The sequence below is a fragment of the Mastomys coucha genome, unplaced genomic scaffold (genome assembly GCF_008632895.1).
Source record: "Mastomys coucha isolate ucsf_1 unplaced genomic scaffold, UCSF_Mcou_1 pScaffold17, whole genome shotgun sequence".
Lineage (NCBI taxonomy): Eukaryota > Metazoa > Chordata > Mammalia > Rodentia > Muridae > Mastomys > Mastomys coucha.
In genome coordinates, this window is record NW_022196899.1 from 38,617,760 (window position 1) to 38,632,408 (window position 14,649).

The 14,649-nt window shown below is 33.5% G+C and overlaps 1 protein-coding gene across 2 annotated transcripts in view; it reads left to right on the top strand.

The window, feature by feature from the left end:
• The window catches only part of Pcdh10 (protocadherin 10), a 56,634-nt gene that overhangs the window by 21,743 nt on the left and 20,242 nt on the right, over nt 1-14,649 (top strand). The window lies entirely within an intron of this gene.

A 14,649-nucleotide genomic window follows, 5' to 3' on the forward strand; every position in this document is an offset into this window, starting at 1 on the left:
TCAAGTGACTAAAGTCTAAACTCAGTCTGATAAGAGTTACGTTGGTACTACATAGAGAATAAAAAACACTTGAAGCTTGAGGTTCCCTAGGGCAACCCAGTTACTTCAAAGAACAATCTAAGTCACTTCAGGTGGAGAGAACATACAAGTTCAAAAGCACTTAGTCTCAGAATGTTATTAAAAGACATAGAGAAAAAAAATTATGTTAAAGACGGAGGCTTTAGCTCTGATCCTAGAGTCAATCAGTCACATAACATTCAATACATACACCATGTGTTACATAGCAATACACTTACCCGTATGGTTTAATTCAGAGACACAGTTTTAAATTATGTGATGGGATAATGCTGACTGTAATTTTGACAGTTTCTGTGTCAAACGGAGTATTTTGATCATTCAAATGATTCATAATGATTGATTATAGCTTTAAGTCATTTGACTTTAACAAGTGATCATAAATAGACATCTATGCTCTCTCTCTCCATGACTAAATTTTGTGACACATCCACTCACATAGAAGCATTGTCCACCTGCATTACACGCTCACACAGAGGTCTTGCATTTTATTAAATTTCATTTTTAATTACTTCTACCAGCTATCAGGTATAGAACTGGCTGCTTCATATTTGACAGAGGAATACATTTGATCAGCTTCTCTCTCATTTGCAGCCACTAACAGGACACATTGCTTGTCAAGAAACTGGTAGGTGATTCTGATAGTTTTAGTCTGTCCACTTGCTATTTAAGTTCAGTCTTACTCTTTTTAAGCAACAGTTCATAATGCCCAAGAATAACAGCAAATTAACTATGACAATGTAGGCAAACTGCATTTCTATTTTCAGTCTCATGTTCTGCAACAAGGCAGTTGGTTAGTTCAGTTAGTGCAGCATTTCCTTTTAATGCTGATATTTGCCGAAGCTGTACATTAGATTGAGTACTTAAATGTTACATGTTTGATTCAATGGAAAGTTAAGGTTAACTTCAGTTTATCAGTACGTATTTTAAGTTTCATGTATATGTCAGTGGATATATTTGCGATGAAAATTAGATACTACTTTATTCTACAAAACCATATATGAATGAGACAAGGAATGACTTTGTAGCTTAGGCTGGGTGTCTAACTCATGGTCTTCCCACTTTATTAACTTCATACTGAAGTGATAAACCTGTGTCACCAGATAGAATCTACAAAATTGTGTTTGCTTGTTTTTTATAAATGGCCTTGAAGTATATTTCAAGTTGGCCTCTAACTCAGAAACCCAAATAAACTCTTCTTTCAACAACAACAACAACAACAACAAAAAAAAAACCTCATTCCCATAAATATTTTTTGTCGTGGAACTTAGATACGTTTTTATAGTCCACTGTGGGCAAAATCATCTATGTATAGAAGTAATGCATAACAGATGAAATCATTTACAGATGTGCATGCACTCTATTTTCTCATCTCTAATCAAAGATGCAACTGGATTGCTTTTGAAGTACCATTTGTCATAAGATCAGGCATCCATTATAACATTCATAAACTAAGTAGATATAACAAAGGCATCTTGATGGTATAGACTTAAAGAATTTTTAAGCTGAAAGTTTCTCAGGTAGGGTTGTGGGAAACAGCCCACATATGACACCGTAATCGTCTTTCCACTGCTGTACATCTTAAGTCTAGAAAATTTGTGTGGAAAATGGTAAGGTGATATGAAGTGAATGTGAAGCTCTAATGGTGCAACTTTGAGATTTATTACATATAAATTTATATTAAAATTATACAAGAAATGATTATGTTCAAGGTGAACATAAGCCTTTGTTCAATTGTTATTGTCTTAGTCTTTTTAGTAAAAACAATGGTCAGAAATATATTACATAACAGCCATTGTCTTCTATTAATCTATATTTTACATGTGTTTAGTCATATCAAAGTGTAAAGAAATTATATACTGAATATTCTGTTTTCCATCAAGTCTTGCCGGAATTTATTTTATCCAAAATACAATATATTCTTTCCTTCACTCAAAGAATTCAAAGTAAATTTGAAGACCTTCTGGTGTAATTTATATTTAATCACAAGACTGTTAAAAAGACTAATAAATACATGTGGACCAAAAATTAGATACTGCCTAATTCTATAATAACACATTTATAAATGTTTTATATATACTATATCCTTTAAAATAATATCTTTTCATTATTGATTTTCTAATTGTTCGTCAAATTCCAACTAGTTGCATTAACATTATTTAAATTTACAAGTAATTTAATTTATGGTTTAAAAGGCAGGAAATATTTTATTATTTTAATCAAAGTATCATGTACATATTGAACTGAAAATTCATAAATATATAACTTAAGAGTTTTCCTCAGGATGAGGAGCCCCCTATGTAATCAGTTCTCAAACATCTCTCAGTACTATGTCCAGGTTCCAAAACACGAAAGTATCCCAAGTCTTCCCCAAGTCCCTACCATTCCATATTTAGAATTGTTTCAGTCTCAAATTGGTGATTATTCTATTTGTATTCAAAAACTTCTGTTATTGAAACAAATGAAATAAATGGAGTATGAAATTCTACTAAAATGTATTAGCAAGTCATTGTCCTGATAATACTGGGAAACTCATCAGCAGTCCTTATTATCTACTAATGTATACATAAAGTACAATTTAGTGAGGAGGTATTTTTGAATATTTAGTATACTGCAGCTCTCTGTGGGTTTAGTCTATCAGATGCTAGGCTCTTATCTTTGTATATTTTTATTGATGAAAACATAATATGCTGTTGATTTAGTAAGTCTTCAAGAAACAGAGAGTTGAATATGTCAACATAAATGCAGATTATAATGAATGAGAAGTAAAATTGAGATGTTAGATCTCTGAGAACACATTAGAGAATTATCACAGCTTTGACAAATTTTTAAAAAGTTTTACTTATTTATTTATTTATTCATGTGTATGAGTACTCTGTTTGCATGCACAACGGAAGAGGCTATCAGATTCCATTATAGCTGGTTGTGAGCCACCAGGTGGCTGCTGAGAATTGAAGTCAGGACCTCAGGAGGAAAAGCCAGAGCTCTAAGCTGCTGAGCTCCAGCTCCTTTTGAGATTGTTTCAAGGAACCTACAAATAAGGAATGAACATGATAAAAATCATCACATCTGAAGAGGGTTGTTAAAAAAAAATCAGGGGACAGCAGATAGAGAAAAAAATAGGAGAAATAACATTATAAATGTTAAGTATTTAAACACACAGTATAGCGATTACCTCTGTCTTCAAGAGGACAGAGAAGAAAAGAATGCTTTCAGACTCTTAAATGTTACAGTAAAATTCTGTAGGCAGAGCTCTGGCAGAGAAACACTGGTGTTTGCTCCTGAGGGATGGGGAAGCAGCTCACAGGAAAAGCTTTACAAACTACAGACATATGCAGATGCCATCTGTGATTTGACAGAATCTCACTTTCTAGGCCCTTGATGTTGCCTTTTCCCACAAAATGCTATTCTCTAGCTGAGTCCAGCAAGTTAGTGAAAAGGTTCATCCATCCAGAGGAAAAGCTTTGTGAAAACTATATTTTATTTTTCTCTTTTTCTGTAGTTGACTTCTTAGATTTCTTTAGAATTTTAAAAAAGAAAAAAATTGAGTTTCTTGAGGCCTCTGTCTTCTTTACCCGGTGATTTATGATTGATAATACAACATATAGAAAAAAAACAGCAGAAGTATTATAATTTAAGAAAAAGCTTTGGGGAGTTGTCTAGAAGACAAACAAGTATCCATGTATCAACTATTCTATGCATGTACGGAATAAAAAGATTGGATATGTTAACATGATGCTGCAGACCACTTAAGATGTTGTATCTTAGTACAGATCACTAACCAGTGAGTAAAAATTTAACATGTCTTATTTTGGGGCATTCTTCTTATTATTGAAATAATTTATTGTTGTTATTATTTTTATTTTTTTAAGACATGATTTCTCTGTGTAGTTCTGCTGTCTTGTAGCTCCCTCTGTAGACCTGTCTGGCCTCAAAGTCAGAGATCCATCTGCCTCTGCCTCCCAAGTGCTGGGACTAGAGGATTGTACCACCAATGCCCTGCTTAATTTACTTTTATCTTTAACAAGAGAATTTTCCACATTTGATGCTATATTGCCCTCCAATGGATTAAAAAAAAAAAAGATCTCTCTTGGTAGTGTGTAAAATAGACCACAATTAAATAAAACTACAGCACTTTTGTTAATTGTCATAATCAAGACACACATATGGTAGATAACCTTTCACCTTATAGTGATCATGCTTTCCTTACTATGTTGACAGTGGGCAGACCATAAATGGCATATATAATTGTTATATTTGTGGGTTAGCATTTTAGAGAATAAATTAAATGGTTGCTTTAACCTAGTGATGCAGAAACTTAACTCAATCATGTGTCTTAGAAGTATGAAGTGAAAGACAAAATCATCAAAGTACTATAAAGAAAGGGTCAGTGGGCATCTGTCCAGAGAACAGGATAAAGCTAGTGAAATTCAGGCTACAGTAAAAAATTTTAGAATCAAATTTATGAACATTTTTGTGTGTGACAATATATAATCATAATATAAATACTTAATTTCTTATCAACAGAAGGGCTGTTTGGTAGTAGAAAAGATGAAATATCCTTTGTTGATTAGTAAAGTGAAACCAAATTCTTAACAGCTTGAATTAAACCAAGTTATTGGGTAATCTATGCCTTTTCATCTAATAGAATGATATGAATATATTTATAGAGTTATAGCGACACTCAGTGAATTTACAGCATTTTTCTAAAGTAAGGATTACCTTGCTGAATTATTTGTAGGAAATACCTGACATTCAATAGTTTAATTTTCTTGTCTCATAATTAAAATTGTTAGAGGTTAATAATCTGATCTTTGAATATTTCAATTATTTATTTTGTAATGATACAGTGATTTAATTTGTAGTGATTATATTTTGATAATGAGTACTGAAGATATATAATACGGAATATTATACTTTCTTTAAATTAAAACAAAGACCATATTCCTCTAGCTTTCATTTTAAATCATTTTATAACCTAATGTGAAGATATTTCACTTATTTTCTAACTTTAATGGACTATCAGTGAGTGATACCATTATTTATTGATTTATTTATTTGTTATTTTTTATAATTTTATATTTATTATTAGTGACCCATTTGATAGTATAAATTTATAGAAAAATAACAGTAAAAGAGGGAGAAAGAGAAGAAGACAGAGAGGAGCATAGATGGCACTAAGAGAGAGAAAAAGAGCGAGAGAGAAAGAGAATGAGTGCTAACCAGCGCTTTAAGTTACTCTGCAAATTATTAAGAACAACCCATTCTTTAAAGGTTATATTTGAATATTGCTACATTTAAGGTGTTTTATTCTTTATTTTCCTTGGTGTAGAATCAGATTACATCAGTGTCTCAAGCCTCAATTGGTGTACAAGTAAAAGACACCTCAATAACTTAACACAATTATGCGAGTAAATAAAAAAAATAACTTGAAAGTATTACTAATGTATTAAGTAAAGAAATTGTAATTTTCATGAGAAATCTCCAGAGGAAAATCAAAACTTGTATTAAAACTGTCACTGAAATCGTAAGGGTTCACAGGTGTGTTTAGTGACTGAGGGGCCCGCCCGCATAGCAGAACTCATCCCTGTTTAATAGGGATGAGTTCTCCTACCCAGCACATCGCGATGGTCAGATAGGATCAGGTTCCTGTTCCTCATTCAGTCACTCTAGACAGTGAAGAAGTGTAGTGTGGACCTCACACTTGTTCTTGGCAAACAAGTGTGAGGTCCACACTTGGCATCATGGCAAACACCCCAACTTTCTATTAGAAAAAAAACCTCATAGCCAACGGTGCTTCAAGCTGTCCATCTGTATGCATATAAAAAACCCTGAAAAATAACATAGAGTCTTGCCACTTGCCAAGTGGATGTTCTGACCAGATTTCATTAATTTTATCCTTTTTTATTTTATTCTAACTTGGAACACTGTATCCAAATGTGTATTTTTTTTTTTCATATTCTACTCACAGTCTTCGTTTTTATCTTATCTCTTCTCACAGCCTAGAGTGGTTTCTCTAGGTTGGTCTTGGTGCATTCCCTCGTGTCCAAAGTGTCATGGTGAAGTAAAGACCTCTGGTTATATGGACAGACAAGTTGAGGTTGACTCAGCCTGTAACTATGTGATCTCCAAAGTTTTCCTGTAACTCTTTATCTGAAACACAGATTCTCAGGGCTTCATTGTGGAGATTAAATTATTTAGCATATTTAAAGCAGAGTGGTCCAAGCAAGCACTCATTAAATATTGAAAGTAACCTACTATGTATATTCAGTTAAAACGGGAACAATGGCATCAGCCAGAGTATGGACAAAATTAAAATCCCGAGCTTAAACAGAACTAATTATGCCCTCTCTCACTAAGAGAGAAAAATCAGACACCGAGTGTTCTTTTCACAATAAATCACTATTTTGGTCTGCAGTTAATGTGTTCTTTCACAGAGCACACATGTTAAAAGTACAGTATTTCCATTTCCCCTTACCCATTAAGATATTACAGATTCAAATGTCTAACATGCAGCAGACATTAAGATTCATTCATATTATAATGGTGCTAGTTACAGGCCAGGATTACAACTTCTGAAACCTCATTGTCCTTTTATTTTACTCAACTTGTGTGCTTATAATGAGGGAAGTTACTTGATTATGTAAAATAAACAATGACACAGAATCATTTTGAACACACAGATTTTGATTTAGTATATGACCTAATATATTTGGTTTCTTGATTATAGAAAAGAAATAATTTATGAATTTCCCGGCCCCTCTCAAAAGGAAATAAAAGAATTAAACAAATCAATGTCTAATACCTCATCTATATGTTGACAGTTGTGATTGATCATTACTGTAAGTTCTGATTATTGGTACGATATTGTTACCCCAAATATAATTGTGAGAAACACAGAAGCTCTGAATCTTCAGGAATGCAAACGGCTGTCAGAATGGAAACTCACACATTTCTGTGAGGTGGAGGAGAGATAGTTGTGTCTACTTAGGCCAAGGTCTGAACAAACGAAAGCCAACGGAGATTATCAACTTATACCTTCACTAAATTAGCTAATGTACCTGATTGTCTCGGTCAGCCTGGTATCTGTATTTTGTACTTAGTCTTTCTAAGACAGACAAATTATCAAATGGGGGAAGAAGCCCTGCAGAATTTAATTTCTGTAACAGGCTTTTAATTGACTCTTTGTGAACATTCTCATTATTTTATGATTCTGTAGGTTTTCTCTTTGCATTTCTACATCTGTTTTAGAGATATATGAATTTATTTCACAAATAACTAAACTCCCCAAGAGAAATATATATATTTATTTATACATCTATCTGTCTATCTATTTATCTATCTAGTTCTATCATTTATCTATCTGTCTGTCTGTCTGTCTATTTATCTATATATCTCTTTCTACATAAATATCATTTTTTTCCTGAGTAACCAAAGACTTAACACTAAGGTGCAGTGCCCAATCTCTACTCAAGGATCATAGTATTCTTACAGCTACTTCACACTCATACCTGATGTTCACAAGTAAATTATATTTTTTATAATGATCCAACTTTCAGCATTTAATAGTGCTCTTTCCACTGATAGAAATATAAAATGTTAAGACATTTAAATTTTTTGCATTTAATTAGCTTGTGAGTTTTATTGCTGTAGTGTATGGATTAAGCATTTTTTCTCTTCACAAATTTTTTTTCCAATTTATATTATTTTAATTTCCTCATGATATCAAAAAATAAAAAGAAAGGAAAGATGGCTACTTTATTAGAATGATCTTTGGGAATGATTCCCTTTAATGCAGTCAATGAAGGTGTTATATATTTCAGTTACTGTATAGTATCCAAGTGAGTTTCCTGATGGAGACCAAAGACATTCTAGATGTTGGGAACTATGTGAGTAAAAGTAAGAATTTAGAGAGCAAGGATAGTATATTTTGAAGGGAATGTCATAGAATGCTCAATCTATAACTTAAATCTCAAGGCTTAGTACAAGTTTTTTTTTTTTTTTGACTAAGTTACAAAAGGTTATGTTTTAGATCAATTGAAGGTGTTTTAAATAATACCAGCAGAAAGCGATAACAACTATTAAGAGCCTATTATGATCCTGGTATGTGTTTTTCACGTGTATCAAGCGTGAATACATCTAAATTTCATCACCAGATACAGACATGCTTACTGTCATCACATTAGAAATTATTAACTAAGGATTGTCTCCTGTAGTAGCTTAAGAGGTGCTTCCTCAAGGCTGAAGGATAGCCTCGCTTTTGACCTGGGATCCATTCAACTTCCCTCTGAATGTCTGTGATTCACTTTGGAAACCCAGGCCTATGAAACGGCACAGTTCAGGAGGCTGATGCAGGCACTACGCATTGTTTTACTGCTGCCTGTTTGACTGGTGCTGCTGTTGTGTGTTGTGGTTCCTAAAGGCTGCGCAACAATGCTTCCAGTGGAGAATGGCCATGAAGGGCAGGCAGGCTTAGCGCAACTTTAACCAGACAATGTCGGAGAGACTGGATAAATGCAGCAACTGTAGAAAGTAGTTACCAAAGCGATTTCTCTGGTCCTGGGACTGGACGTCTGAGACGTTTGCATCATGATAAACAATAATAAACAATGTACTGGTGAGATTAATTTTGATTAGAAAATTGGTAACAGAGGTAATGGCTGTGGGTCAATGACATAATGTTTGACTAGCACGCATAAAGCATGGATTTAAGGCTCGGCACCCTCAAGAAGGGAGAAAGATACGGAAAAAGAAAGGTGGTAAAAAGAAAGAAAGCAAGGGAGGGTGTGAAGAAGGAAGGAAGGAGGAAAGGAGCAAGGGTGGGCAGTTTGAAGGAAAGAGGCTCTTATTGCTTTAGGGGCACCGCAGGGAAAGATTATTATCGAAAGGGTCAAGTTATGTCTGAGGGCATTGTTGTTGCTGTTGTGTGTATATTAATGTTAGCGTGCTATATATATATATATATATATATATATATATATATATATATATATATAAATTGAGAGTTTAGGATGTAGAAAAATATGTGAGGGCAGCTGGTAAAACTACTAGTACATTACGCTACGTGGTTTTTGTCACCTAGGAGTTGCTTTTTCAAAGGTTACTGACTTAATCTCCTAGCACAGTTGGATGAAATGCTATGGCCACAATAGTCCTTCTAACTTCAATAAATGCCATGAATCACAGACTCTAACTTCTCAGAGCAAGACTTACATATGTCTCTCTGTAAAAGAATAAGTCTAGAAGCAATATTTTGTGAGAAAAAAAGAGTCAGTCTCAGTTATAGAGTGAATTTAATATTAGTCTGTGATTATTATCTGCCGTATTTTTTTTCCAAGTTAGAATTTATAGGGAAAACATACCCGGTTGTCTTCCATGGATTCCTAGCCACATCACAGCTGACATCAACTCAGGCTTGTGATACTCAGATAACAGGACATAATTTCTCTCTGAGAATCACACCTCACTCCCCCACTCCTTCCACAATTATCCTCAGAGGTGAGCTGGCTGCATGAGACCTGGGCAGCCATTTTCCCTGCAGAATGTTTTATTGCCTTTTGAAAAATCAGAGTAACAGAAGACATGCTATTTCCAAATACGTGAAGTATAATCCTAGGGTTCTCTGTTACAATCTGAGACAATGGCAGACTCCTTCATACCCAGAGTTTCTTACCTAGTTCACTGGAATCAAGGAGCAACTTTCTAATTTCCCCCCTATTTCAAGTGTTTTTCTAATACGTTCTACTCTAATGTCCTTTTAAAATACTTTTAGAAGATGCTGTGATATGATGACAACTGCATCATATGTCGCCACCTTTTGGTCCTTTTATAGTTCAGGTGTGACTTACATTGCTTTTCTTCCTTTAATGATCCTCACTCTCTTGATCGACCATTTGTCTCAAGATCTTGGGTGTTCAATCATGCTGTTCTACTCCAGGATGAGTGCTTTCGTACATGCATTCTCCCATTCTACAGTGGCAGGGCCACTTCCTGCCTGTGAAGCCAGACACAACTCATTTCCTTGAATGTTCCAGGCAGATATATACAATTTTCCCTTAATGCCTTATATATTCTTATGAACAAGAATATTGTATTTAAAAAAATCTGTAAAATCATTTTGCCCAGTTTTGGATACATGTTTTAGAATATAACCCCTGTGCCTATGTCCAGAGTTACATTTTAAGCTAGCAGATACCCATAAGGTTTGTAAAATTAATGTTATTCATCCTGCATCCTTGAAGGAAGAAGTTTCACTCTTTGAAGAAATCTTCTGCCTATCTTCCCTGACATCACTGAATAAAGTAATCATAGTTGAATCCCCATGTTAAAAAGCAAACAACTGGAAACAACAAAATACAGTACAATTTCTGCTTCTGAACATTTCTACTTATATTTTGGTGTTCAAAATATCTGTAATTTCAAAGATTTACTCTTAGCCTCGTGGTTCTTGTTTTAATTCATTTCTTCTGAGACAGTACTTTGTCTCCTTAAGTCTCATAGTTTCCCAATGTCCAAATACTAATTTCACAAATCTACTCATTTTCCATTGTCACCAACATATTCTTTTCATACATACTCACTATTAAAACATATGAACTAAATGTAGATGTGAACAAAAGGGGGGCACTGGGAACTGGGATTAAAGGTAGAAAGGTTGTTCACGACGATGGAAAATTGAAGTAATTAACTTGATTTTCTTTGGGTGTCTTAGATCTTAGATTTTAATATAACCATCTTTAAGAGTATAGAGCTGTGTGTGTGTGTGTGTGTGTGTGTGTGTGTGTGTGTGTGTGCTGTATGCTCTAGTAGATGTGAGGATATGTGGGTACAAGAGATGCTGAGATCAGGTGTTTCCTCTATTGTTCTACATTATTATTATTATATTATTATTAATTTTTGAGAGAAAAGTCTCACAATGAACATGGAGCTCATCTATTTGGCTAGGCAGGTGGGTAATGAGTTTTAGATCTGGCTGTCTCTGCTCACAGAGTTGCAGATATATATTATTGTGTTGTGCTTTTGGAATAAAATTGGGGTTTTAATGCTAGTGTCTCAACCATTTTTTCTGATTCATCCATTTCTCTCACCTGCGAACAATGCTTAACACAGTTTTTTTTTTTGTTAATTTTTCAGATTTTTGTTTCTTTATGCAAAATAGCAATGAATGGATATTCTTTGTCAGTTCCTAGTATAGTCCAGTAATTAGCAAGTAGCCAGTTTTAAGGAATATTATTTATTTCTACACTTGCTAATTTTGACTAAAAAAGAGGCATTTTGTATGAAAATATACAGTATCAATTTAGTGAGAATCTCTTTCTGTTACCAAGAATGGTTAATCACTGAAATTCTGAACATTTTCTTGAATTTGTTTTGTCTTTCATTGATTCTAGATGCATATTACAACTTTTTAATTTCTTATAAATCTGATTATTTGTAATAATTAAAATAAACCTGAATTGAATGCACACTTTAATGTCATAGAAGAAAAATGAAGACTTAGGGTCTAAAGTTGCTATCAAATTAGATTATAACTAAAATTAACTTTAGTTTTTAATAAGCATGCTAGAACGTTACTTCAGCAATTAGGATTTTAAACCTTTTAAAGCTGTTTGATTACCAGCATACCAGTTTTCAAATCTCTTATTAATTGATGAGAGACTGGATTGAAGAAGGGGCATAAGGACATATGGCTTGGTGAATATATGATATAACAAACTGATGTTTATATTTTGAGTTACATTTCAGCAAGGGTAAGCTGAAAACCATGTTTTTCATGGGTAGAAGAGAACATTTACTAACTATGCTCTATCTCATATGACCACATGTCACTCCAAAGCTGAGGTGAAAGTTTAAACATAATACATAAACATAATTTTATGACTACATATATTTATTAGTGATGAAATTATTAGTCATTGAGTATGAATTTAAATTCCAAATAATTGAATTTTGTACCTTATCTATTTTTGTTATATAGCACCTCAATATTGATTTATATAGACATGTAGAAAACTACTCAAATGAACCAGCATTACAAAGTATGTTTCTAGCTTTATAGTTACTAATGACATCAAGGCTATACTCAGGCAGATGCCTTGAAGTAAAGATTGCCAGACTGACTAACACAGAGAAGTAAATGACGCCAAAATATTGTACAGGATATGTATATATTAACAAGTGACTTTTTGTCTAATTTGAGACGGAGCTCTTCCTGGCAGCTCTCTACTTTATCTTCCAGTGCTGCTGAAGCATATTAAAGTCTGCAGTGTTGGGGCTCCTAGCCTGCTTTATGTAGGAATGTTACTACTACATTCTTCTGTGCTCAGTTTTCAGGGTTTTTATATTCTCAATTCTGCTCTGGGCATGCCCAAACATTATTATGCCCAAACATATTATTAATATGTGCTATATAGAGAGCTAATCAAATAACATTAAAGTGACCAAAGTCATCATGTACATAAGTATCACTGATAAGCACACAGACACTAAGTCATGTGTGATGACAGGCTTCTTAAAACCATGCTTGGTTATACAGCATTTAGTTTTGTATTTATTAATCTAATTATTTTTATGGCTTGACATTTCCAGATACTGCTTCAATTGTTGTCAAAACTTACCCATGCTTAAGAAAGGAATTCATTGGTAACAGAGCAGATACATGAGAAAATTAAGCCACCCAATTAAAAAATGTTACTCATTTATTTTTTGTATCATGTAATATTATATTTATGCTTGATTTTCATATACACAAGCAATCATATGGGTTTTGAAGAGTTGACATGAATGACATGTAAAAATGATGTTTGACACACAGAGCTCTCTGTATCTTTAGTGTCCTGTGCACCAAGTGATGACCAACCTTACTTTAAAATTGTTCATGCTTCCTGCTGTGAATAAGGATGATAATTTAAACGTTACAAAGAGGTAATTAATCTTCTGATATAAGTGTTAAAAGGGAGTAAATATTACCAGACTCATCTTAACCATTTATATTTGAAGAAATATGAGGTTATTCTTTTTAAAAATTCTAGTTGTAAACTGGAAGCATTTGTCAAGATGAATGAACTAATAATACCTTGAGCTTGTTGAAAGGAAGGTGTACTGGGTAAATTGTCTTCAGAAGTTGCAGAGGTTTATGTTTAAGTGTAAATGATGTTTTTAAATAGCTCTGAACAAAGCATTCAACATTTGAGCATATTATGGTATGTTAGAAAACCCATGTTGATTGTCACTGAGAGAAATATACATTTCTGTTTTGTAAAATATATAATGAGTTATGGCCAGAATGAGTGAATCTCTAAATTTAATTTTGTTTAAAAAAAAAAAAGATTGATTTCTTTCTTTCATGTACGTGAGTACACTATTGCTGTCTTCAGACACATCAGAAGAGGGCATCAGATCCCTACTACAGATGGTTGTGAGCCACAGTGTGGTTGCTGGGAATTGAACTCAAGACTTCTGGAAGAGCTGTCAGTGCTCTTAATCACTGAGCCATCTCTCCAGCTCCTCGAAATTTAATTAAACTAATGGAACTTTTTTTTGGCTGTGTTTATTTCTCAGAAAACCTACCACAGTATCTACCAATACAGAGAAGGGCCATACTCCAATACCACATTTGCAAAATCTAGCTTGAAATGCATATTTTTCATACATACTGAGTTGTTTATTCTTTTTATAAGTATTTTATTTTAGTGTAATACTTTATTTCAAAAAATACATTGTCATAGTATTTCTAGATGGGGTACTCATAAATGACTGTTGTGTGTTGTTAGAAACCTTGTTCAAATAAAACTGAAGGTATCATCAAAAGATGTTAAGGCACTATAACTAGTTTCTGTCATAACATATTGCCAATTAATATAATGAGTGTGTTAATACTGGAGGTAGATGGCATGGTTGCAGGAAGTCACACATATGGTATTTGCATGTGAAATAAGCATATACTTGCTATTCCCTGCCCATGTGTCCTCCTTTTGATGGGGTTCTCTGGTGTGAAGGGATCTGTTCTAAGATGGAGTTCTCAGTTCTTCATGTAAAACTGTGTGACAGTAATGATTGGTGATGATACAACTCTGATGGATGATGAAACAACTCTGTTCTTAAAGGTGTTATCTTCTCATAGTGATAGCATACAAAATACACACTGAGCAAATTGAATTGTGAAATCACCAGACAATAAATTCAGGAGTTCTTATAGGCTGTAACGTTACTTGAATTTGAAGCTATCCTATTGATTATAAAATAAATTCCTTCACTGATCACACTTTTCTATGTGAGAAAATTGGGCCCAGGTTCCCCTTTTAATCCCTCTCTTTAAATTATATATGGTACTTATGATGGCAGACCTGGGAGCTCCTTAGTAGTAATGGCTGATTCTAGGCAGAGTTCAAAAGAGGAAGAGAAGCTATTATAATTTTTCTTTTCTTAGATATGATTCTTTATATACTTTCACAGTTTCCTTATCTCTTAAAATATCTATGGATTTATATTTATGCTTTAATAAGTATTAAATATAAAGGATTATGCGCATAACAACAGTCAACAAAAATATACATTTTCTTACATTAATAGTCT